General features: G+C 42.7%; 1 pseudogene; it reads right to left on the bottom strand.

The window, feature by feature from the left end:
- Nucleotides 1-15,753: 15,753 nt before the first annotated feature.
- LOC123943259 lies at nucleotides 15,754-25,091 on the bottom strand (annotated as a pseudogene).
- Between the last annotated feature and the right edge of the window lie 682 nt (nucleotides 25,092-25,773).

Here is a 25,773-nt window from a genome sequence, read left to right as displayed (position 1 = left end):
GGGTGCACCTGGGTGGCTCAGTGGGTTAAGCTGTTATACCTCTGCTTTGGGCTCAGGTCATAATCTCCAGGTCCCTAGTTCAAGTCCCTTCCAGCTCCCTGCTCAGAAAGGAGCTTGCTTTTCCCTCTCCTCTTCCTTCCTTTCCCCTTATGCTCATTCTCTCTCTCTCTGTCTCTCTCAAATAAATAAAATCATGAAAAAAAAAAAAAGAATGTGGCTGGGATTAAGATTTAGGTTCTAGGTGTAGGAGGGAAAATAATTTCCCTCCACCATTCTAGGTTCTTGGATGAAACACCCCTCCAATTATAAAAAGGCTGATTAATAAGACAAAAACTTTTTTAATTATGTAAAGACATTTGGTAGCCCCATAGAAAATGAGACTAAAAGGCAGCTAGACATGTGAGGCTTACAAATCTCTAGTCTGCTTTCAGAATTTCTCCTGGTCTGCAATTTCTCAAAATAAACAGCTCAATGTAATTCTTATGCTGAAAAGTCGACCCATATTTTGGATCAACGTTTTCTGTTACTCTTTATCAGTCAATCAATGAGTACAACCCTGTGAGATAGTAGAAAATATGTATTGATTTCTGCTTCTGATTTTTGGCACAGAGCTCCTGAAACCCTTGTAAATTCCTAAGTGATGAGAGTCCTGGGAATATCTTTTGTTTTTGGCAGACACCTGGGTATGTTCCCTGGATGCGGGCTGATCACCAGGAAGATCCAGCCATGATTAAAAACATGGCAATTTAGGGGCACCTGGGTGGCTCCATGGGTTAAGCCTCTGTCTTTGGCTCAGGTCATGATCTAAGGTCCTGGGATTGAGCCCTGCATCACACTTCCTGTCCCCCAGGAAGCCTGCTCCCCACCCCCCCATCCCCCCTCCTGCCTGCCTCTCTTCCTACTTGTCATCTCTGTCTGTCAAATAAATAAACACAATCTTAAAAAAAAAAAAAAGAATGGCAATTTCGGCCTCAGCTCCATCCTCTACAGAGGAGAGAGGGGATGGAAATGGAGGTAATAATGATCTTGCCTATGTGATGTCGCCTCTATAAAAATCACAAATTATGGGATTCAGGGAACTTCCAAGTTGACAAACACATCTATGCTGTGGGAAACAAAGGTGAAAGAAAAAATTACATTTCCTTACTGCCTCTAGCCCACTGATAGGGCCTTGACACAAGTAGAGTGAAATCCTTTAGGAATTCAACTGCCTCAATGTTAATACATTACTGAGGCCAAAAGGCAATCTTAGCCTGATCTGCTAGATCCTATAAAAATTCCTGTGCAAATTTTCTATATCTCTACCCTATCCCCAACCACCCCCGCCCCCGCCAAGATATCGCATGGCAATCATCCCTCAATCATATGGCCCTCCAATATACATCTTAAGGGTCTCATGACTAAGGTTTACTAGACAGTAATAAATGACCTTTTCCTAACAATAGGTAGTCCCCTCAGGGTCCTGGAAACCTTGATTCCAAACTCTTTAGAGACTTGCCTATGCCTAACACCCTCCCAACTGGAAAGTGTGTAATGGTCCACTTCTCATGACTCCAGTGTAGCTCTTTCTGCGTAGGGATTCTTCTTGGTGCTTTAATAAAATCAACTCTTTGCAGCAAAGATGTCTCAAGAATGCTTTCTTGACCAGAGGCTTGAAACCCCAACAAATTCCTACATCACAGGATTTTAATAAGAAAAAATGTTAAAGTGGTTTCATGACCTTTAGACCCTATTTCCAAAGACTGATCTTTCTCTATTTTTTCAGAATGTGATTTCTCCCAGATTTTTCCAAAAAATCTCTACCTCATTTCTCCCACCAAAATTATACTAATTCTGTAAATATTCTTACACACATTTTCAACCCACCACAAAACTTGATTTATATCCATACTCCTGGTAATGAGTAGGTATGAGGGAGGTACAGAGAGAGCTTGGAACACGATCTTTGCTATTTGTTCTGTATGGAGAAATTTACTACCCCACCTGCTTTTGTAAAATTTCCTCATTGTATAATTCTTATATTTTTAAAAAAGATTTTGTTTCTTTATTTGTCAGAGAAAGAGAGAGAGAGCATGCACAAGCAGGGGAGAGGTAAACAGAGGGAGAAGAAGGCTCCCAGCTAAGCAGGAGCCAGATGCAAGAGTTGATCCAAGGACCCTGGGATCATGACCTTAGGTGAAGGCAGATGATTAATTGATTTAGCTACCATCACATACCTGTTCATTTTTGTTTTCATTTGTTTGTTTGTTTTTAAGCAGGACTCAACCTCAAGACCATGAGAACAAGACCTGCGCTGAGTTCTGGAGTCAGATGCTTAAGTGACTATGCCACCCAGACTCTCCTGCATTTTATAATTCTTTATTCCTTCTACTCAAATCTTGAAGAATCCTGGTTTTACCAGCTAGTAGAATGTCCTAGGTCAACTATTGGTACTGAGCTCAAACTTGTCTGTGCCCCCATTTGCAGTAAGCCAACATGTGAGACATTGGTTTGATGGCAAAGAAAGCTTTTTTATCGTCAGAAGGGTGGCCCAACAAGAAGGCAGGGGATATTTCCAAAGTTGCTTTGCCCTGTTGAGACTAGGAATAGCTTACATATGTTTGGGGAGGAACGTGAACACTTGAGAGGAGGGCAAGGGCTTTCTTGAAAGCTTAATGATGGTGGAAGCACTTTGAAACAATCTGGAAGTATGCATTCTGACAGAAAATGAGGTGTCACTGGGGACATGAGGCATCAGGTAATTTTAAGACAAATGTTGTCATCTGTTTCCCAACAGATTCTTACCATCAATGTGCAAGCAAATACCCTAAATTGGCCCTTCTCTTTCATGCCTATGGGTCTCTTTGTTACCAAACACCTGTCCATGCACCCAATGTGCAGTAGGTCAAATTCTGACACACTGGATTTAAAGCAAGGAAAGCTTTAGAGTCAAGAGGGCAGCCTAAGGAGAAATCAGGGGATCATTCCTAAAGCTGCCTTGCCCTGTTGAACTTGGGGACAACTTACATATATGAAAGGAAGGTGACGGGTTTCCTGGACCTTGTTGGGAGGTCCTTGAACCACTCTGGATGTAAACATCCTTGTGGACAATGAGGCATTATTTGGGACCTGGGATCAGCTGCATCAAGACAGATGTCCCTCTCTGGTTCCCGTTATGTTTCTATAATAGCTCGGTAGACTCGGTGTAGGAGTAAAAAGTCAAAGTTAATGATTGATAGTGCGTGGGGATTGGAGGGAAGTAAATCAGAAGCACCTGAGTGGCTCAGTCAGTTGAGCTTCAGACTCTTGCTTTCAGTTCAGGTATGATGTCATGGGTGGTGGGATAAATCCCTAATCTAGCTACATGTTTGGTGGAGAGTCTACCTGGGAATCTCTCCCTATGCCCTTCCACCCATGCACTGTGTTTCTCTCTCATTCTCTCTTCAAATAAATAGATAAATAAATAAATCTTTCAAAGAAAAAAGAGGTACAAAAACCAGAATTAACTAGGGAACAAAACAGCATAGACCTAAATTAATAATAGTTTTGCTTATGCTTTCAAAACAGGCCCGGGAAGCATATGTTCAGCCTCGTTTTCACACACAGTTCCCTCTATGGGATGACCTTACCATCCTCTTCACCTAACTTCTAGTTAATCATCACAATCAGCTCTGGTGTTGTGGCCTCCTCTCTACTGGCTCCTCATCTTCCCCTGGCATCTCCTCCACCACAGCTGGAGAGCTATTTACTATTATTAGCATACAGTGTATTTGTTTACTTATCTGATTGTCAGATAAATAGTGGGAAAGCTGAGACAAAAATCCAGTTGAACTGCTCCTAATCCAGGTGTTTTTCCCAGTTCATCACAAAGAGAGTTTTGAAAGTAACTGCTTTTGGTTTTTCCCAAAAGTCACTTGTTGGGAGAAACATTAGAAATTTGGAAATGCATGCTGGCAAAATGAGAGCTCGATCTGTATAATCTGGCTCCCTTGTTGCACTGGTGTAACAGCATCATGAAATGATACAAGAGATTTACTTTCTCTCTTCCCAGACTTTTGAATCACTCTATAAGTCAGAATATTAAAAATGTACCAGGTCATTTAGGACTCATTCACTCTTCCTCATGAAAATTTCTTTCATGTTTTCCTTTTAATAAAGGACTTAAACCGCAGGTATCTGAAGAGGCTGTGCTAAGGTTCTTGTGGTGGTAGTTTTTCCTCTTCCTCTTTTAATTCTTTGGTTTATAAGCATGCACACACCTTACTATCCTCATATACTCTGGTCAAAGACTAATGCCCACCACATCCATGACCACACTACAGAATCCCTTATCTCATTTACTCCAGAGAGAATGATCTTTCTCAATTCCCATGCCCTTTCCTTCTACCTTTGACTATTTTATTTATTTCTGTTTTTTAAAAAAATATTAACATATAATGTATTATTTGTTTCAGGGGTACAGGTCATTCATCAGTCTTTTTTTTTTTTTTTTAAAGATTTTATTTATTTATTTGACAGACAGAGAGATCACAAGTAGGCAGAGAGGCAGGCAGAGAGAGAGGAGGAAGCAGGCTCCCTACAGAGCAGAACCCTGAGATCCCAGAACCCTGAGATCATGACCTGAGCCGAAGGCAGCGGCTTAATCCACTGAGCCACCCAGGCGCCCTCATTCATCAGTCTTACAGAAGACACAGCACTCCCCACAACACATACCCATCCCAATGTCTATCACCCGCCACCCCTTCCCTGCCACCCCCTCCACTCCAACATCCTCAGTTTGTTTCCTGAGTTTCAGAGTCTCTTATGGTTTGTCTCCCTATCTGGTTTCATATTGTCTCATTTTTTCTTCTTCTCCCCTATGATCCACTGCCTTGTTTCTCAGATTCCACATATCAGTGAGATCATATAATTGTCTTTCTCTGATTAACTTAGGTCGCTTAGCATAGTACCTCTAGTTCTAGCTACATCATTCCAATTGGCAAGATTTCATTTTTTGGTGGCTGCATGATATTCCATATATATGTGTGTGTATGTATATATATACATACACACAGCTGTATATAGATATATATATAGCTATATATATATATATCTCACTTCTTCTTTATCCATTCATCTGTTGATGGACATCTGGGCTATTTCCATAGTTTGGTTATTGTGGACATTGCTGTTATAACACTGGGGAGCAGGTGCCCCTTCAAATCACTCCATTTGTATCTTTGCAGTAAATACCAGTAGTGCAATTGCTGGGTCATAGGGTAGCTCTATTTTGATCTTTCTGAGGAATCTCCATACTGTTTTCCTGAGTGGCTGCAGCAGCTTGCATTCCCACCAACAGTGTAAGAGGATTCCCCTTTCTCCACATTCTTGCCAACACCTGTTGTTTCCTGATTTGTTAATTTTAGCCTATCTGATTGGTGAGGTGGTATCTCATTGTGGTTTTGATTTGTATTTCCCTGATGCCAACCAATGTTGAGTACTTTTTCATGCCATCTGGATGTCTTCTTTGTAGAAATGGTCTGTTCATGTCTTCTGCCAATTTATCGACTGGATTATTTTTTCCCTGGGTGTTGAGTTTGATAAGTTCCTTATAGACCATGGATACAAGCCCTTTATCTATAATGTCACTTGCAAATATCTTCACCCATTCTGTGGGTTGCCACTTAGTTTTGTTGACTGTTTCCATTGCTGTGCAAAGCTTTTGATCTTGTTTTTGTTTCTCTTGCCTTCAGAGACGTGCCTTAAAAGAGGTTGTTGTGGCCAGTGTTGAAGATGTTACTGCCTATGCTGTCCTCCAGGATTTTGATGGATTCCTGTCTTGCATGTAGTTCTTTCATCCATTTTGATTTTATCATTATATATGGTATAAGAGAATTGTCCAGGTTCATTCTTCTGCATGTGGGTGTCCAATTTCCCAGCACCATTTATTGAAGAGACTCTCTTTTTTCTGTTGGGTAGTCTTTTCTGATTTGCTGAAGATTAGTTGACCATAGAGTGGAGGGTCCATTTCTGGGGTCGCTATTCTGTTCCACTTACCTATGTGTCTATTTTTGTGCCAATATACCATGTTGTCTTGATGATCACAGCTTTGTAATATAGCTTGAAGTCAGGCATTGAAGGGATGCCCCCAACTTTGGTTTTCTTTTTCAGCAATCCCCTGGGGATTCAGATCTGTTCTTGTTCCATTCAAATTTTACAATTGTTTGTTCCAGCTCTGTGGAAAATGTCAATGGTGTTTTGATAGGGATTGCATTGAACGTGTAAATTGCTCTGGGCAGCATAGACATTTTCACAATGTTTGCTCTTCCACTCTATGAGCCTGGAATGTTTTTCCATCTCTTTCTGTCTTCCTCAATTCCTTTCATAAGTGTTCGATAGTTTCTAGAGTTTAGATCCTTTATCTCTTTGGTTATGTTTGTTCCTGGGTATCTTATGGTCTTTGGTGTTATTATAAATGGAAGTCATCCCTTTATGTCCCTTTCTTCCATCACATTGCTAGTGTATAGAAATGCAACTGATTTCTGTGCATTGATTTTGTATCCTGCCATGTTTCTGCACTGCTATATGAGTTCTAGTAATTTGGGGTGGAGTCTTTTGGGTTTTCCAAATAAAGTTTCATGTCATCTGTGAGGAGAGAGAGTTTGACTTCTTCTTTGCCAGTTGGAATGCCTTTTATTTCTTTTTGTTGTCTGATTGCTGAGTCTAGGACTTCTAGTACTGTGTTGAACAAAAGAGGTAAGAGTGGTCATCCCTGTCATGTTCCTGACCTCAGGGGAAAAGCTCTCAGTTTTTCCCCAAGAGAATGACATTTGCTGTGGGATTTTTATAGATGGATTTTATGATATTAAGGTATGTTCCCTCTCCCTTTGACTATTTTAAATTTTTTAAAGATTTTATTTATTTATTAGAGAGAGAGCAAGAGAGTGAGCACAAGCAGACAGAGTCAGAGCAGGCAAAGCAGGCTCCCCACCGAGAAAGGAGCCTGATATGGGACTCGATCCCAAAAATTAAACACAGAAGTACTGGGGCACCTGGGTGGGTCTCAGTTAAGTGTCTGTCTCTTGATTTTGACTCAGGTCATGTTATCAGGGTTGGGAGATCAAGCCCCGTATTGAACTCTGTGCTCATTGGGGAGTTTGCTTGTGATCCTTCCTCTCTCCTACTCTCTTGCCATGCCTCTGCTGCACCCCGATCATCTATATAAATCTTTAAAAATATTGAACTACCATATGATCCAGCAACCCCACTCCAGGGGGATTACACAAAGGAATTGAAATCAAGATCTCAAAGAGATATTCACACCCCTATGTTCAATGAGGCATTGTTCACAGTAGCAAGATAAGGAAATAATCAAAAAGACCACCAACAGAAAGAAATCTCTCTCTTTTTTTACGTTGTATTTATTTAAGTCACCTCTACATCAATGTGGGGATTGAACTCACGACCCCGTGATCAAGAGTTGTACACTCTCCCGAATAAGCCAGCCAGGTGCCCCCAGAACTGAAGGAATTGTTAAATCTCAGTGGCAGGTTAGTGAAAATAAGATGTTAATTTTTTTCCTTCCTGTGAAAATTAATAAATGGAAACCTGGTTTAGAGTGCCTGTGTGGCCAGCAAGGGGCGCACTATTGCCCTACCACTTACACCAATTACAGATCCAAGGGGACAAAACTACTTTGCAAGGCAAACTACTGTACTAGCCCAGCAGGAAGATAGGCTTCCCCATCCTGCTCCTCAACACTCCAGCTAAATGAGTCTGTCACAACCCAGCCAAAGCAAATCTACCACACTTCCAATTCCCTGTTTACTCCAATGGACTTTCTGTTTATAACAACCTTCCAAACTTCTTCCTTTCCTCTAGAAAAAGTGTTCCTCTTCTTTGTTCAGGCACTTGCCTAGAGTTTTGCTGTAGCTTGCTCGTCTCTGATTGCAGTTCTCTGCTATTCCTGAATAAGCGTGTTTTTGGTGGTAAAATAACTGGCGGTTTATTTTCAGGTTAATACTCCATACTGGTTCATGACTCTATCAGTTCCTTCCATGGAGTCCTTGGAAGCCGATAGATTCCAGGATCAGACACCCTAAGACATTATTATAGTCTGCATGAAGACATTTATCTTTTAGTATGATTTTCAGAAACAGTTGTACCAAAACACTGAAAAAAATTGAGTGAAGGTTAACAAAAGGAAATATCAAAGAATTAATAGAAAGGAGTTAAATCAAGGAAATGTTTAAGGAAAGAATAGGAGTAAGGAATGATTTTAAATTTATATTCAAGGGATCATATCTCTTTAGGAACTCAAAGTAGAAGCTGCAACCCAAGCAGCGTCTGTTACAGAAGCTGGTAGACTGAACTTGAGGAAGGAGACCCACTAAACAGCTGTCAGAAACAAGGGTTAACTGACTTGCCTGGGATGCTTTGGTAGTTGATTTCTGCAGAGATAAAGGGATATGTTCCTACCAGTCAGTTTAGGGTGCTTCCTGATGACTTCACTTCAGAGAAGCCTTAGAGCTTATGGCTGAGGTCAGAGTTGAATTGTTGGATGTCTGCTTTGGGTTCACAATCATTTGTCTTCCATATCAAAAGTAGAATACCATACTTATTTTAGAAACACTAGGTTAACCAGTTAAAACTGGCAATGACTGGGGTAGAGCAACCTTATGATGATATTATGAAGAATATAGATCAACATTAGCACTTTATTGTTTACAAAACTACTCTCACATGCATTGCTTCCTTTGATTCTCAAAATTCCTGGCTGAAGTCTTATAATACACTGTGAAATACTATGCCTTGGACAACTGTGGACCTCTCTCTGAGCTTGCCCCTTCACAGGTCAGCCCTCCTAGCTCCTCCCTGCTGCCTCTCTCTGCCCTCGCCGCATTACTGCATGATTTAGGTATTCAGTAACTCCCATGAACTTGTTAGGAAGGGCTGTGGATATATGGCCACATGATGGGTATCTTAATTTTTCTCAGAGTCCTCTTTCAAGTCTTCCAAACCCAGGTGCCCAGAATTCCTGTCTTTTTACTCTCCTCCTTCACCCAAAATTCCAGAGGGTCATTTGATTTATGGAATGAGATCTGAGACAACTTGTAGAGAGCAAGATAGAGTCCCTCATGTCAAGTGGGACCCTGTGTCAAGCCATGACACAGTAGTTAAAGGTATATTCCCTGGGACCAGTGTCAGGTGACATCCCAGAACTAATAAGGAGCAGAACCAGAAAGGGTCTGCAGGAGTCTGAAACCATTTCAATTCCCTTAGAAAGAGGAGTATTAGACAGTGAACTGTCAGCCTCTTCAGTCCTTAACCCTCTATGTCAGAGACCACATACAAAGGCAACTACCTCCAACGGTTCTACCTTATTAATCTCCAGACAGAACTGAGATCCTTCCCTGCTGGAACAGAGGAAGCAGTGAGTGCCCAGACCTGACCAGCACACAACCGAGGCCTTATCTCAATTGTGTGCCCACAGACTGACTTCGAGTTTGGTTCGTTACCTTATTACATCCTTCTGTTATCTCCCTTGTGCTGTGGTTTGTCTTGTGACCTGCTCTGTGTGCTGTGTAAGAAGCCAATGTGAATCACATGGTGAAATTCAATTGAGTTTGGAACCCTGAACGTGCTTTCTAATTGTGCTTTAACTTTGCTTTATGAATGAATAAAGCTGACATTGTGGAAAGACACAACTAATATGAACTCCTTCATATCGTGGTCATGATACAGCCCCCATTCAATCTATCAGCGTATGAGTCCCTGTTATTCAAGGAATGCTTGACTTGAGCTGGGTTTTGAGGTACACCAGCGTTTTTGTATAGAAACACCAATGAGTTTCTATAAATACCAATATTTCTCTCTTTTTAAAAAAATTTTTAAAGATTTTATTTATTTATTTGACAGATGGAGATCACAAGTAGGCAAAGTAGCAGGCAGAGAGAGAGGAGGAAGCAGGCTTCCTGCTGAGCAGAGAGCCTGATTCAAGGCTTGATCCCAGGACCCTGGGATCATGACCTGAGCCAAAGGCAGAGGCTTTAACCTACTGAGCCACCCAGGTGCCCCCAGTATCTCTCTTTCTAATCTTGTTGACATATTTCCCATCCAAGAAGAGGATCAAGAGACTATACTCCAGTATGGCATTGTTACTAATATGCTTTGAAGAGAAGTTCTGGGTATTATCTGAACATTCTGACTAAAAAACAGAAAAGAACAATTGCCCTCTGCCTTCTGTGAAAGTTGAAAGAAAATAAAGTCATCAATATGTTGTCTGGCTGCCTCACTTGGTAGCGCATATGACTCATGATCTTTGGTCATGTGTTTGAGCCCCAGGATGTGGGTAGAGTTTACTCCAAAACAAGAAATAAATATAGTTACTTATGTTAAGGGGGTTTAAAATGGAGCAGAGAGGTCATTAAGGAGATGGCCCTTACGCACACCCTCATGGGTGGCCTTATGAAGTTCGAACTGGGCCAAACCTTAAAGACTCTAAAGACTACAGAACACCTGCATTTTGCTACAATATCTATTGAACTTTGCATTGTGATCACCTTAGATACCAATTATGTTTATTCAAGATTAGTTGTCTGGCACCAACACCCATCAACATTCTTTGTAAATAATGTACAAAGGCATTCTCCTTAGGGTGCCTGGGTGGCTTTTCAAATGAGTCTGCCTTTGGGTCCTGGGATGGAGTTCTAAGTCTTGCTCCCTGCTCAGTGGTTTGTCTGCTTCTCCCTCTGCCCCTCTCCCTATTCAGATGAGCTCCTTCTCTCTCTCTCTCTCTCAAGTAAATAAATAAAATATTAAAGAAAAAAAAGCATTCCTCTTGTCTATCCACAAACCCCTGTTATTTGCTCTCTAGTTGGACAGTATTTGGGTTGTATAATCAGTATACCCCTATTTACAATTCTTGATGTCAAATAAACACTGTTGTTTAAGTATGTCTCCTTACAATTTTTGGTCAACCCTTTCTAGGTTCTTTCATTACCACTGTAATAAAACCAGATTGGGAAAAGAAAAACAAAGAGCATACATGTCCTGTACGTATGTATATTGGAGATATCCAGAAAAACTGAGTAAAATGTCCCTAAATGGCTCAAGGCACCACCTTGAATACCATCTTCAGCCAAGGAAAAAAGGAAGATGTTGGAATGGTGGTGGGGTGGCCAGTTATGGAGATTGCCAGGACAAACCCAGCAAACAATGGTCATATTTGTCAAGTATATTTAAGTCCATGGCTTCTCCATTGATAAGAGGTTTTCCCTCTTTCTTTCTTTACGTTGGTAAGAGTGTCTTGTGATTTGTAGAGTTATGCTCCTCTTTCTGATACTAGGAGGGAGACAGACTTAAAATGGAAATTTCCTTTATTAATGGAAATGTTCCTATAAAAAGGCTAACTTCCACTCTGGTTTCAGAACTTCTCCTGTGTTGGTGTTTTCTTAAAAATCACCAGGTCAAAATCATCCTTATGCCCAAGAGGTAACATTTGGAGTGGCAAACTCTGCTACCCTTCATGACTATCTGATAATAAGGTGGTCCTGTGAGAAACTCAACCAAGGTGGCTTAGGTGAACTGATAGGAATACATTCAAGGATCCCACAAAGTCAGGAACTATCCACAAGTCAGGAACTATCGCATCTTCATCTATACCTTTTGGCACGAAATCGAGCATATTTGCCTCAGGAAGTGGAGAGATCGTTACAGAAATGTATACATATGGGCCCAGCATCCCTTCAAATTACTCCACTGCTACGAGGAGGGTAACCATAAGAGATACAGAGAGCACAGCAGCTACACTGAATTCCACTATGGCTTGAACGGGCATGTCGATGGCATAGAGGACATCCAGTTGTTAGACATCAAAAAATAGAAATCTACCCATGTCCAGAGGTTTGAGTAGAGTGTCCAATACTTCCCAAGTTGAGCCCCTGCCTCCATCAACAGCCCTTGCTACTCTATCTTTGGCATTTATGTGCCATCATTTTCCAACTAGTTAGAGTTTTGCGTCATCACATGCTTTCTTCCTATCAAAACCACTCAGTTTCTCTTCCTGGAGTATTCCTGTGCCCTCGTGTATCTGATCTCCTTGTAGAGTGTTTTTTTTTTTTTTTTTAAAGATTTTATTTATTTACTTGACAGAGATCACAAGTAGGCGGAGAAGCAGACAGAGAGAGAGGGGGAAGCAGGCTTCCTGCTGAGCAGAGAGCCCGATGCGGAGCTTGATTCCAGAACCCTGAGATCACGACCTGACCCGAAGGCAGAGGCTTAACCCGCTGAGCCACCCAGGTGCCCCTCCATGTACAGTTTTTTAAGATTAAGTTCTATATGGCTTCTCTGTTTTACTGAACCAGCGGTATTCCTGATTGGAGATTCCTGAATATCCTTATACCAACCCATCCTGAATGGTTTTCCTTCCCTAAATAAATTATGTCTCTTCAACGTGTATGACATTCACATACATTATATGTTGTGTGATTGGTGGAGGTGTCCCAAGGTGTGTGATACAGATTGTGCTGGGATATGTTGGGTGCACAGTGTAGGTTGAAGCTGTGTATCATTGGACTCATTCCTTAAATATGTCTCTAAGGAAACACATGCATTTTATTTATTTTATTTTTAAATTTCTTTTCAGCATAACAGAATTCATTGTTTATGCACCACACCCAGTGTTCCAAGCAATGTGTGCCCTCCATAATACTCACCACCTGGCTCCCCCAACCTCCCACCCACCCCTTCAAAACCCTCAAGTTGTTTTTCAGAGTCCATAGTCTCTCACGGTTCATCTCCCCTTCCAATTTCCCTCAACTCCCTTCTCCTCTCCATCTCCCCATGTTCTTTGTTATGCTCCACAAATAAGTGAAACCATATGATAATTGACTCTCTCTGCTTGACTTATTTCATTCAGCATCATCTCTTCCAGTCCCGTCCATGTTGCTACAAAAGTTGGGTATTCATCCTTTCTGATGGAGGCATAATACTCCATCGTGTATATGGACCACATCTTCCTTATCCATTCATCTGTTGAAGGGCATCTTGGTTCTTGCCACAGCTTGGCGACCATGGCCATTGCTGCTATAAACATTGGGGTACAGATGGCCCTTCTTTTCACCACATCTGTATCTTTGGGGTAAATACCCAGTAGTGCAATTGCAGGGTCATAGGGAAGTTCTATTTTTAATTTCTTGAGGAATCTCCACACTGTTCTCCAAAGTGGCTGCGCCAACTTGCATTCCCACCAACAGTGGAAGAGGGTTCCCCTTTCTCCACATCCTCTCCAACACACATTGTTTCCTGTCTTGCTAATTTTGGCCATTAACTGGTGTAAGGTGGTATCTCAATGTGGCTTTAATTTGAATTTTCCTGATGGCTAGTGATGGTGAACATTTTTTCATGTGTCTGATAGCCATTTGTATGTCTTCATTGGAGAAGTGTCTGTTCATGTCTCCTGCCGATTTTTGGACATGATTATCTGTTTTGTGCATGTTGAGTTTAAGTTCTTTATAGATCCTGTATATCAACCTTTTGTCTATACTGTCATTTGTGAATATCTTCTCCCATTCCGTGGGTTGCCTCATTGTTTTGTTGACTGTTTCCTTTGCTGTGCAGAAGCTTTTGATCTTGATGAAATCCCAAAAGTTCATTTTTGCTTTTGTTTCCTTTGAGAATGCAGAATTTCTGAAGCTTGTTTGTTTTGAAGAATGTTCTAGAAATTAGCATTATCCTTCTTAAAAGAATCACTGGCTATGGCCATTTCTGCCTTGAAGCAGATACTCACCTTAATATGTTAGCACCTCAAATTTCCAATTAATCTGCCCAGATTTGTTTCCTGGAAGGAGTTAGTACTCCTTTCTTTGTGGGGTAGCAATAGTCTCCCCACTGAACAGAGACCTCCAATTTGTCACCAGACTATCTGAGGTGTTTCTCTCCTTGATTGTGCCTGACCCTCTCTATGACAGGACTCTGTCTTTCCTCTCCCAGTGTCCTCCTATTCAGAGCACTTTCCCTCCGCACAGGCTCCCCAGGTGTGATGATCTGGACCACTGTCACCACCTATCACTTCTTCCACAGACAGAAGCCCTGAGCAGTCCCAGGCCCAGAACATGAGGGGAGTCAGAAGCCAGAGCTGGTGAATGCGCAGATAGTGAAGCAGCAAAACCCCAAGTAACTATTCTTGAACTTTGGCTCCAGGAAAAGTTCTCTTTGAGGAAGAATGTTCCAGGAAAAGTGTTCTCTTTCCTCTTTGAGGAAGAGTGTTCCAGGAAAAGTGTTCTCTTACCACCAGAAGGAGGGAAATGAGGAGATTGAGGTTTGGGAATAAGGGTGAGATAAACTTAAGATAAATTCTGGCCCAAGGAACCTGTCAAGATACTCCAAGTTCCCTTCTTCATCCTCACTGCTAGTAAGGAGTGGGATCCTCATTACCACAGAAATGCAGGGATGTCTGGCCCTTGTCACCCACAGCCCTTCTCCCCTCTTCAGAAGCAAAAGGTTCACTTCACTTAAGAGAAACACAGTCTCTTCCAACATTTATGAATTTTGTGCATAAGGACAATGACTGAACTGGTCAGACTGGTGGGAAGTGGGACTTTTCTCTAGGTCTAGGGGCCAGAGGCAGCTGGAAACAGTGGGTCCAATGAGATGATGAAGTGATAACAGAAGCTGATTCTAAGCATGTTCAAGGGCTCTGTAGAAGTGGTGCCAGACACGGATCACTCACAGACCCAGTGCCCTGGAAGCAGGAGAGAGAGCCACCAGCGAGATCAGGGAGAGAGCTATAGCTCCATCCACAGCAATTAAGGGGGTTTTGTTTGTTTCTTATGAGTTATGTTTTTTAAAGTAGGCGCCATGCCTCCAGTGAAGCCTCATGCAGGGCTGGAACTCATGACCCTGAGATCTTGAGCTAGAGACCTGAGCTGAAATCAAAGGTAGGCCACTTAACTGACTGAGCCACCCAGGTGCCCTCCTCCACTGCACTTAGGAAAACGGAGGAAGCAGGATTTTCTTCCTGAGTCCCCTCTGGTAGCAGAAAGAACGGGACTGGAGGCCAGGAGACCTGGGTTCTAGTCTCAGCTGTGTCACTAAGTAGCAGCAGCCATGAGCAAGTCACTTACCCTTTCTGAGATTCAGGCTGTTCCTCTGTAAAAGTGGGGATTACATTATCTCAGGGATGGCAAGTGGAACACACACATTTATGTCCATCCTGCCTTCAATGGAGGCTACTGTTCAACCACATCGCTTATTAGAATTTTTTTCTACAGCGTTCTAGGCAGGCTTTTCCCATGAAAGTGGATACACAAGTCAAAACCTACTTATTCTCCTTCAATTTAATAATCTCTACAGACCCCTCTAGCTCCTAAATGGAAGGTTCTGACTTTCCAACTAAGAGATGGCCATTTTTGTGATCTGGTAATAGCTCACTCAATAAAAGGAAAAGGAAAATTTAAGATCATAATTTCATCTTCTACTCCTGCCCAAGAAGATCTGGCTGGCTCTTCTTGAGGTCACCCTATCCTTCCTGCCAGAGATTTTGGTATTTGAGCTCATACTCAATCAGCTCACCCAGCAGGACAGTCCCAGACTGTACCTCCCTTTCATCTCAAGTAGCCCATACTTAACAGCTTCATATTTGAAAGCAAGGCATCTCTGAGGAAAGGAATGATCTCAGGTCACTGAAAACCAAGAGTCAAGAGCAATCGCACATAATGATTCTATTCGATGCTTACCAAATCTACCCAGATTTACAGTTCTCACCCGAGCAGGAATGCAATCACACAGACAGTACCAGATGGTGACAGCTTCAGAAATCTAGGTGGTCGCAATTGTGTTTTATTGAAAGAATTCAGGAAGTGGTTTACATGGGGCTTCCCTTAACCCCCAAACCACACAGGGGCAATCCCTGGGCAGGGACACGTGTGTGTTTTGGATATGAGCCCTGAGTGGAGTTCTGTCCTCAGAACAAGGAAAGGAGAGGAGGAAAAGCAGGTGCCAGGAGGGGGAGGTGGGGCTTTTCACGGCTTTGGTCTCAGGTGCAGACCTTCACAGAAGTGTCAAAGTGGACTGGCATGTACAGGTTCCCCTCACAGGCCACGATGATAGATTTCTGTAGCTGCTGGGTCTGGTGGTTGTATCTGTGGTATTTGGAGCCATTCTTCAGGTGGCAGTCAATGATGTGCATCTTGGAGCTGCTTTGGTAGCAGCTGGGCTGCCCGTTCTTGCAGGGGACATTTCCATGGAAGCAGACACCCTGGACATCTGGCAGAGGCTCATGGATAAATGTGTTCACCGGCTTGCAGTGTCCAACCATCATATTCCAGTGGTTCATCATTTGGTTGAAGTAGCTGGCAGTGACGGTGGAGGTGTCCATGTACTGCCACTGGAACTTCTCAGCCCAGACTCCTTGGCCAGAGAAGGCTGGAAACAGCCAGCACCAGCAGCACCAGGACCAGTAGTGGGAACAGCATGAAGAACCTCTCCTGAGCCATGGTGGTCTCACTCCTCTGGAAGAGCCTAGCCAGGAAAGGGAAAGAAGAGAAAAAGCATTGCCTTAGAAAGAACCCCAGCTCCTACCTGTGGCCTCCCTGGCTCACAGTCTCCCTTTGGGTCAGCCAGAAAGGTATCCCTCCTCCTCTGCAATTTTCCAAGGATTGAGACTCTCACATACACTCTTGTCCAAGAGCATTTAAGTCCCCCTTGCTGGAGAGAGGTGTTCCTCGCCTCTGGATGGTGACTTGACAGTGAACTAAAATTCTCCAGTCCTGTGTCTGAATACTAGAAATTTTAAAATTTAAAATCCATTTGAGGAGCCATCTGGGTGGCTCAGTCTGTTAAGTGCCTTGAGCTCAGGTCATGATCTGGGTGTCCTGGAATCGAGTCCCACCTCGAGACCAGCTCCCTGCTCAATGCAGAGCCTGCTTCTCCCTCTCCCTCTGCTTGTGCTTTCTGTGGTTGCTGTCAAATAAATAAATACATAAAATCTTTAAAACAATAAAAAATAAATAAAATATATTTAAAAAACAAATACATTTATACCCAGTGCTCAAGGGGCTTATTAGAAAATCCTTTTGAATAAACCATGAGCTAAACTGAATCCCTGAAATACCACATGACCTCCAGGATCATGATAGACAGAGAGAGGCCTGTTGTCCTCCAACACCAGGGCAATGGCCCAGTGCTTAACACCAGCATCATAGTGGGATGCCATTGTATTCCCAAGAGTGATGCCTCCCTCCCCCAGCGACTTTGGTTCTCTGCAGCCCACCTGCTCCATCCCCATATTGGTCCAGCTCAAGGTTTTTCGGGTGCTAACCTCAGCCAAACCGGTCCCTTTAATCCAACACAGAAGTAGAAGGAGTCCCTGAGACCACCTCTTCAGCCACTGACCTGGATCTCTAGCTTGGTCTCTAGCACAGAGTAGAAGGCCAGTCTCTGTGATCCCCGGATCCCTAGGGAGGAAATCTTATACAGATTACAAAGGGGCTTGGCTTCCAAGGAAAGATTGGTGGGAGGAGCATCTTGGTTTCACTTTAGTGGGAACCAAGGACTTTGTGAGGAAGGACATTTGTAGGGAACCATCCACACCACTTTTTTTTTCAGGACTGCTGGGAAGGGTGAATCTTGGCTACAACGGTATTGATATCTGAACCCCAGCAATGTCCTTGTCATCTCAGGAGGCCATTCTCAACAAATAGTGCTTGGAGGTTTGCAAAGGACACATAAACATGTGATCCTAAGAATAGCAGGGAAAGGAGCCCAGGGGTCCTGGCATGGCTGGAATTCTGACAACACCTCTTCTGGGGGGGGCAGGGTGTGGGCGTTCAGCTGCACCCAATGGAATGCTGCAAGGACCTGAGGTTTGGGGGTTGGGAGGGTGTGGGTGTAGGCAGTGCCCCAGAAGGGAGGAGGAGGACACCTGTAACCTCAGGACTGCTGGCCACTTCAGCTGTTCTGCATGTGGAAGAGGGGTGTGTGGCAGTTCTTGGCCACAGCAATCGCTTCTGGAAGCTCAGAGTGGAGGAGAGGAACTGAAGTCAAACCAAATCCCCAAGGGATGTCAGACTGGCTCAGTCACCAGGGCATGAGATTCTTTTTATTTTTTTTAAAGATTATTTATTTATTTGACAGCAATCACAAGTAGGCAGAGAGGCAGGCAGAGAAGAGAGGAGGAAGCAGGCTCCCTGCTGAGCAGAGAGCCCGATGTGGGGCTCGATCCCAGGACCCTGAGATCATGACCTGAGCCAAAGGCAGAGGCTCAACCCACTGAGCCACCCAGGCGCCCCCAGGGCATGAGACTCTTGATCTCATGGTTACATGTTTGAGCCCCATGCTGGGATTGCAAATTATCTATTAACAAAACCCAAAAAACTCAATAAAAAACCCCGCACCCAAATCCCCTTTGGAGAAAAAATAGAGAACACCATATTTCTTAGCAGAGATTTCCCTCTGTTAACTGAGAAAGAGAGGGAAAACTGAAAAAGAACCAAAGACTTTACTGGGAAGTCTCAGGATTGTGTTTTTTGGAGCAATGCCCCAGAAGTGCCCTCCTGCATAGGAAGAGTAGGGTGTTGGGGATAAAGGGTGGGGGCCAGGTACCTGAATCGCATCAGGGAGCAGAAGGCTCTGACAGACTGAGCCCTGCTGGTTTACAATTGGGTTGAATAATGCATTGGTGTTACCACACCACACGATTCCTGATCTGCATGAATTAATCATCTGTCATCAGAAGGCCACACTGGCAGTTTTATGACCTGGCTGCCATGTGTCCCATTGACTTTATACACAACTGCTTATAAAACAATTACTGTGTCTGGCCAGTTCTAAAGGTCTTTCTGCCCAGTTCAAAACTGGGCAGAAGGGGAAATAGAGATTCAAGATGGAGTCTGTCATGTCCAGAATTTTTATACGATTTCACACCTCCTAAAAAGAGACCTTTGTTTTCTGGGTAACAATTTCCATTCCTCTGGAATGAGAATACTCATAATTCCCTCCTTGCTCTGGATTTAGATGGTCTCAGTCCAAATTCTGATTTAGCATTTGAGGAGCCGGGCAACTCCCAGAACTGAATTTCTTTCCCTGTTCCTCCATTTCCTCAACCCTGAAATGGGTATGATAATATGTATGTCTTAGGTTTATTATGAGGACAAAATAAGGTAAGATAGGCAGAGGGCTTGGAGAGGTCCTTGGAAAGCATGATAAATGTTAGCTCTAGTGATGGCTCACACAGGGTGCTGTTGACGTCCTCCATAAAGGATCTGTGTCATTGACATGGAGCCATCTCTGACTTCCTAAGAAAGTACGGGTGAAGTAAAGGACCTCCAAGGCTTTTTTTTTTTTTTTTAAACCTAAACTGAAAAAAGTAGGCAGGTTTGAAGCCCTGAGGAGAGGAAGAAAGGGGAAGAGGAGAGAAGAGAGGGACCTTAGTAGAAAGAACAGAATTCTTTAAAGGGAAGAGTTTTTATTATGTTGCCACATGCTATCCAAGAACTCCTTCACGAAGTCAGCATGATTTGCTAACAAGTATGAATTGGAAAGTGCCAGTGGGTGAGGAAGATGTGGTATGGTGTGAGCTTTTACTTTTATGTTTCTGTAATTTGCCCAGCACCCTACCCTCCACCCAGGTTTGGTCTGTCTCTTTGTCCTTACATAGCACGCATATCATCTGGAGTGGTGTTGGGAGGAAAACTTTCCCTAACCACTTGGGTTCATGTCAGAGAGCCTGCAACGTCCCTGATAAAAAAAGACTGACAGGAAAATAGACAAGGTTTATTCGAATGCCTGTGTCAGAGCTCAAAGAAGTGGCTCCCTGACCAACAAGGGATGGGGGTTTCTAGATTAACGTCATAGGGGAAGGAAGGGAGGGGGGCGCCTGGGTGGCTCAGTGGATTAAGCCGCTGCCTTCGTCTCAGGTCATGATCTCAGGGTCCTGGGATCAAGCCCCGCATCGGGCTCTCTGCATCCTCTCTCTCTGCCTGCCTCTCTGCCTACTTGTGATCTCTCTCTCTGTCAAATAAATAAATAAAATCTTTAAAAAAAATAAGGAAGGGAGAGAAAAAGGATATAAATGGGCCTTGTTTTTGTGTTTTTGGGGAGATAAATGAATTTTTAGTGAACAAGTGGGAAGTAAGACAGTTTGTGATAATGTTTGTTTATGTAATGTTGTTTATGTTTAGGGTGAGTGGCCTGTCCTCTTCCAGGCTGTAAAACTTCCCCAGTGGAGATTTAGGGCAGTTTCACTCTCAGAAGATTGCCTTTATTCAGGTAAGAGAATCTCTGAGAGAGGCCTGGTGGCTCTGTCGGTTAGGCATGCAGCATTGATTTCAGCTCAGGTCATGATCTCAGGGTCTTGCGATTTACCTCACCATCAGGCTCCTCCCTGTACCGGGGAGTCTGCTTAAGATGCCCTGTCCCTGCCGCTCTGCCCTTCCTCCCTTACCACTTAAATATAAAATAAAATAACCACTTAGACCTGAGCAGATGAAAAGTTAGTGACTTCTACATCAACCACTTCTTTTTTTTTTTTAAAGGTTTTATTTATTTATTTGACAGAGAGAGAAAGAGAGAGAGATCACAAGTAGAGAGGCAGGCAGAAAGAGAGGGGGATGCAGGCTCCCTGCTGAGCAGAGAACCCAATGTGGGGCTTGATCCCAGGACCCTGAGATCATGACCTGAGCCGAAGGCAGCGGCTTAACCCACTGAGCCACCCAGGTGCCCCTACATCAACCACTTCTTAAGGGATAGGTACTTGTTACCTTGCTCTCTCTCTCCTGCTTGCTTCTGACCAGGGACAGAGGACTGCCCCTTCCTCTGGTTCATTGTGCCATTAATTCATCCTCTCCCCACAACTCTTCATCTCCCCATTTCTGGAAACTGTAAGTAACAAATCTTAAGACTTTGCTTCGGTATCCATGTCCTGAAATGGTGCCCTGGGTTTTTCACTCCCCAAAGTGGTAACTGGAATGCTGAGGGAGTAACCTGACCATGTGGATGGCTTAACCCCTCTTCAGCACGTCATAATCTTAACAGAATACACCAGCTCTGATTTCTCAACACACCAACATAGAATTATTTACCCTAGCACTTGGGAATGAAGATAAAATAAGGTATTTGCTGACAAAACAATAAAATGTAACAAAACCTAATGGAGTTCATAACTTCATTAAAGCAGCCCTCCACTAAAAAAATGTCTAAGCATGGACTTCAGGTTACCGAGAAAAGCTACTCAATGGAAGTCTGAAATTCAGGAAGGAATTTAAAAAAGATGATGATAAGTATGTGAACAAATCAAAGATGCCTTGACTATATAAAGCAATAATGTCTTGTTGAGTTAAGAAGATAAAATTAAAATAGACATCAGGAATGTAACTTGGAAGTGATGTGAATTGCCAAGTGTTCAAGAGATGACTAAAAGTACTGATTAGACTTGTCTATGTTTACTGTGCGTTTGAGAATTTCTATGGTAAACAATGAAGAGATCTGAAACATAGGGTTTGAATTCCAAACTAGCAGAAGGAATAAATAGATTGTGGATAAGTTAGGATAGTCTAGGTTGTGCTGCAGTAACAAACAATCTCAAACTTTCAGTAGTTTAAAGTTTCTTACTCATTTACCACTACGTGTCTATCCTGGCACAGCCAAGGGTCTCTGCCTGCTATAGTCACTTGGGAAAACAGGCTGACACAGGCTTCATCTTGAAACACACTGTTATAATCACAGAGGCAGAGGAAAGACAATATAACACTGGGATGCCCAGATGGCTCAGTCGGTTAAGCATCCCACTCATGAATTTGGCTCAGGTCATGACCTCGGGTCATGAGATCAAGCCCCAAGTTAGACTCCAGGCTGAGTATGGAGCTTGCTTAGGATTCTCTCTCTCCCTCCCATTCTGCCTTCCACCCACTCAATCTCTCAACAAGTAAATAAATACAATCTTAAAAAAAAAATAGCAGCCCACAGGACAGCTCTTTTTTTTTTTTTTTTTAAAGATTTTACTTATTTATTTGACACAGAGAGATCACAAGTAGGCAGAGAGGCAGGCAGAGAGAGAGAGGAGGAAGCAGGGTCCCTGTGGAGCAGAGAGCCTGATGCGGGGCTCGATCCCAGGACCCTGAGATCATGACCTGAGCCGAAGGCAGCAGCTTAATCCACTGAGCCACCCAGGCGCCCCCCACAGGACAGCTCTTAATGCTTCTGCTGGAAGGGTCACATATCACTTCTATTCACACTTCATTGACCAGAAAAAGCCTCATGTTAGCATTTAAGTACAAGGGACAGAGAAATAGGATCCTTCTAGGTGCCTGGAAGAAGAGAACTGTTTGTGAACAGCTTTAATGGCTGTCACAGAATAACAGACAAATACTCCCATAATCCAAAAGAAGAGAAGATAGAAAATAGAAATGCCAGACAAATGAGATACATAGAAAAGGCAAAATAAGGTGGTAGATATTCACTGAGGAGGATAAAAGTGAATAATTACATTATATAAATGGACTAAATGGTCCAGTTAAAAGATAAGATTGATAGAGGGGAAAAAAATGAACATCCTCTTTTCTCTTTCTGTCTATGGCTTATATGTAGAGAGAGTATACACACACACTCAATGTGTACATTTATATATACATGATATTATTTAATATAAGATATATATATATCTTACAATTTAAAAAAATTTTAAGAATGAAATATCTTATTAAATGATGAGATGTAATAATCAGGAGATCAATGGAGTATTTGGTGGAGTACTTTCAGAGCACTCTTATTTGAATATATTAAAAAGAAAGTCAGAGACAAAGAAATGGAGTTAACAAGGAGGCTGACAGTGAAGAGATGGAGCAAATTTGTGCACTAGCATGATGGGGGTGGTTGGGGAGGTCACCTGAGGGTGTGCATATCTTGAGGAAAGAGTCAGTATAGGAGAAGACACTGAAAATACATCACAGAGGTAGAGCATAGCCCCAGGAAGGGGGCTTACATGGGCAAAGGAACAGGAGACTGTCTTGTCTGTGAGGATGGTGGAAAGGGGGAGGTGGCTACCAGACAAGGAAAAGGATGCAGCTGAGAAACAGCGAAGTTGACTAAGAATATGAGCAGCAGAAGAATGTCCTTTCCAGCAATGGGATTTTCTCTAAGGAGTGAGACTTGAGTCTTGTTTGCCTCAAACCCATTTTAAAACATGGTTCTGAGAATGTCTGCATCATCTCTGTTATCCTCTAGGTCATGGGGACAGTTATCCAGTGTAGACTGAGTCTCTGACCCATTACTGAGAATAGTCTGTGACCATTACTGTCATTTCCCATCCATTAAATCACCAATTGCTGTATTTATCTTCATTACACAGATTAAAATGTGACATCAATCTCTCAAAATTTTTCTCAAGTACTTTGACATACATCACAGTTGTCATTTCTTTAGGCACATACAATGTGATATTCATTTCCATCAACAGCTCTTGAGAATTTGACTAGAACCTGTAGAGTGAGGAGACCATATGTATTAGTTGCAGCTTCATGACTGGTATGTTACGTTCAGGAAAATTTTTCCACCTCTCTGGACCTCAGTTTCATCATCTATAAAACACACAGCGGGATGACTGGCAAAGCACTAATAAAAGAGAATTTAAATGCATAGTGACTAGAATCTGTTTGGACAGTGATGTGGAATAAGTTCACCTTGTAATTATTCCTGCAATACCAATTGACATTTTTCTGGATGAGAGCAGATGAATACCCAAAAGTCTTGTGTTATGATTTTAAAGATCAGTAATATATCAACTTCTGTATTTTGTTTCCTTATCTGTAAATTAGGAATAATTAAATACTTTATTCTAAGATGCAATAGACTGAATGTTTGTTTCCCTGCCCATACCACAAATTTGTATATTAAAACCTAACTCTCAATGGGGTGGTATTTAGAGGTGAGGCCTTTGAGAGGTGATTATGTCATGAAGGTGGAGCACTCATGAATGGGATTAGTGCCCTTATAAGAGAGACCATGGAGAGCTCCTTTAATCCTCTATCATGTGAAACTGGTTCCTAGCTATGAAACCATATACATGCCCTTGTTTGCCCAGGGCCATACCTGTTTATGCTTATTCTCTTGACTAATAAATAATAACGTCCCTCCTCACTCTCAAAGGTGTCTCAATTCAGACAGTAAATTTTATGGTTACCCTATTGAAAACACATAGTAAACCCTAATAGAATTTTAATATTATTATTACCACTACTGATATTGTTCCTTCAAGAGTCAAAATTAAAAGTTCAGTTTTAAATTCTGATTTAGTAGAGGAGACAGTGATTGAAATTTCTGATTAGGAGGGAGGGATAGACTGAGAATCTCTAAATTCTGTCTTCAGTTATTATTATTATTATTATTATTATTTTAAGATTTTGTTTATTTATTTGACAGAGAGTGAGATCACAAGTAGGCAGAGAGGCAGGCAGAGAGAGAGGGAAGCAGGCTCCCCGCTGAGCAGAGAGCCCGATGCGGAGCTTGATCCCAGGATCCTGAGATCACGACCCGAGCTGAAGTCAGAGGCTTTGAGCCACTGAGCCACCCAGGTGCCCCTGTCTTCAGTTTTTAAAAGATTTTATTGATTTATTTGGCAGAGAGAGAGAATAATTGGGAGAGCACTAGAGGGAGAGGGAGAAGCAAATTCCCTGTTGAGCAGGGAGTCTGAGATGCAGGGCTTGATCCCAGGACCCTGGGATCATGAACTGATCCAAAGGCAGACACTTAACTGACTGAGCCACCCAGGCACCATAACTTCTGTCTTTATAGAGAATCAGAGAGCAGCGAAAATGGAATGGGTGTTTCAGGAAAACACAGGCAGATCTGGGCTTGGACATCATAGTAGACACACTAAGATTTACACTGGGGAAAATGTCACAAGGCTCTGAGACATTCAAAGCAGTGCTTCCGAGGGAGCCTTGGGATAACCATGTACAACTGAGCATAATTCATAGGGATGATGGTGGGAAACATGGCTGTACCTAAGTCTCCTGTGGGGAAAAATGGGACAGACAAGTCTATAAAGAGGAAGCAAAGGGAGTGAATGAAGGCTGGAGGAAGAGGGGTCTAAACAATGCAGCTTACCTTGCACCTAAAGGTTGCCTTTGGCTACTCCCTTCTGTGTGGTAGACAGAAGAGTGGCCAGAAAGAGGAAGGGGGTAGATCCAGAGCAGGATGTGTCTTATCTGCAGTCCCCCATCTTACCCCATCTCCAAAACTGCCTCTCAAGAGCCCTCAATTCCTGTTAGGCTCCTGGGGGAAGTTGCCTCAAGACAGCATCAAATCTCCAGGATATATCCAGGCCTCAGAAAAACGGACCATTGGGGATAGCATTTCAGACCTGGAACTTGGTCAGCCAGCTCTGATGACCAGGGTTATAGGTGATGAATGAAATCATTATTGGATTAAGTTCTGAGTGAACAATGTAGTTTTTGTTTAACATTTCTGAGTGCTTGTTGATTGATCAAGTTTCAGAAAATACTCTCTTCCAAAGAAAAGTATTTAGACTGGGTGTAGGAGTAAGTCAGGGAGGTCTGGGGTTTGTCCTGACCTTTCACTGACCTTCCAGCCCCTTGAGAGCATGGCCCTTGTAATCAGTTCATCCTGTCCAATGACGTGTCTAAGGAAAGAGAAGAGGGCTGTCTCTGGGATGGCCAAATAGATAATGCCTACTTACCTGCATGTTATCATCTCAGTCTCTGAAACACTTTCTAAAAAACAAAAACAAAAATAAAAACAAAAAACAAACAAGCAAAAAAACACTTTCTGCTCCTGACTTTATGCCCACTTAACTTCATT

This window comes from Meles meles, chromosome 6, assembly GCF_922984935.1.
Source record: "Meles meles chromosome 6, mMelMel3.1 paternal haplotype, whole genome shotgun sequence".
NCBI lineage: Eukaryota > Metazoa > Chordata > Mammalia > Carnivora > Mustelidae > Meles > Meles meles.
This window is presented reverse-complemented; position numbering and strand designations above follow the sequence as displayed.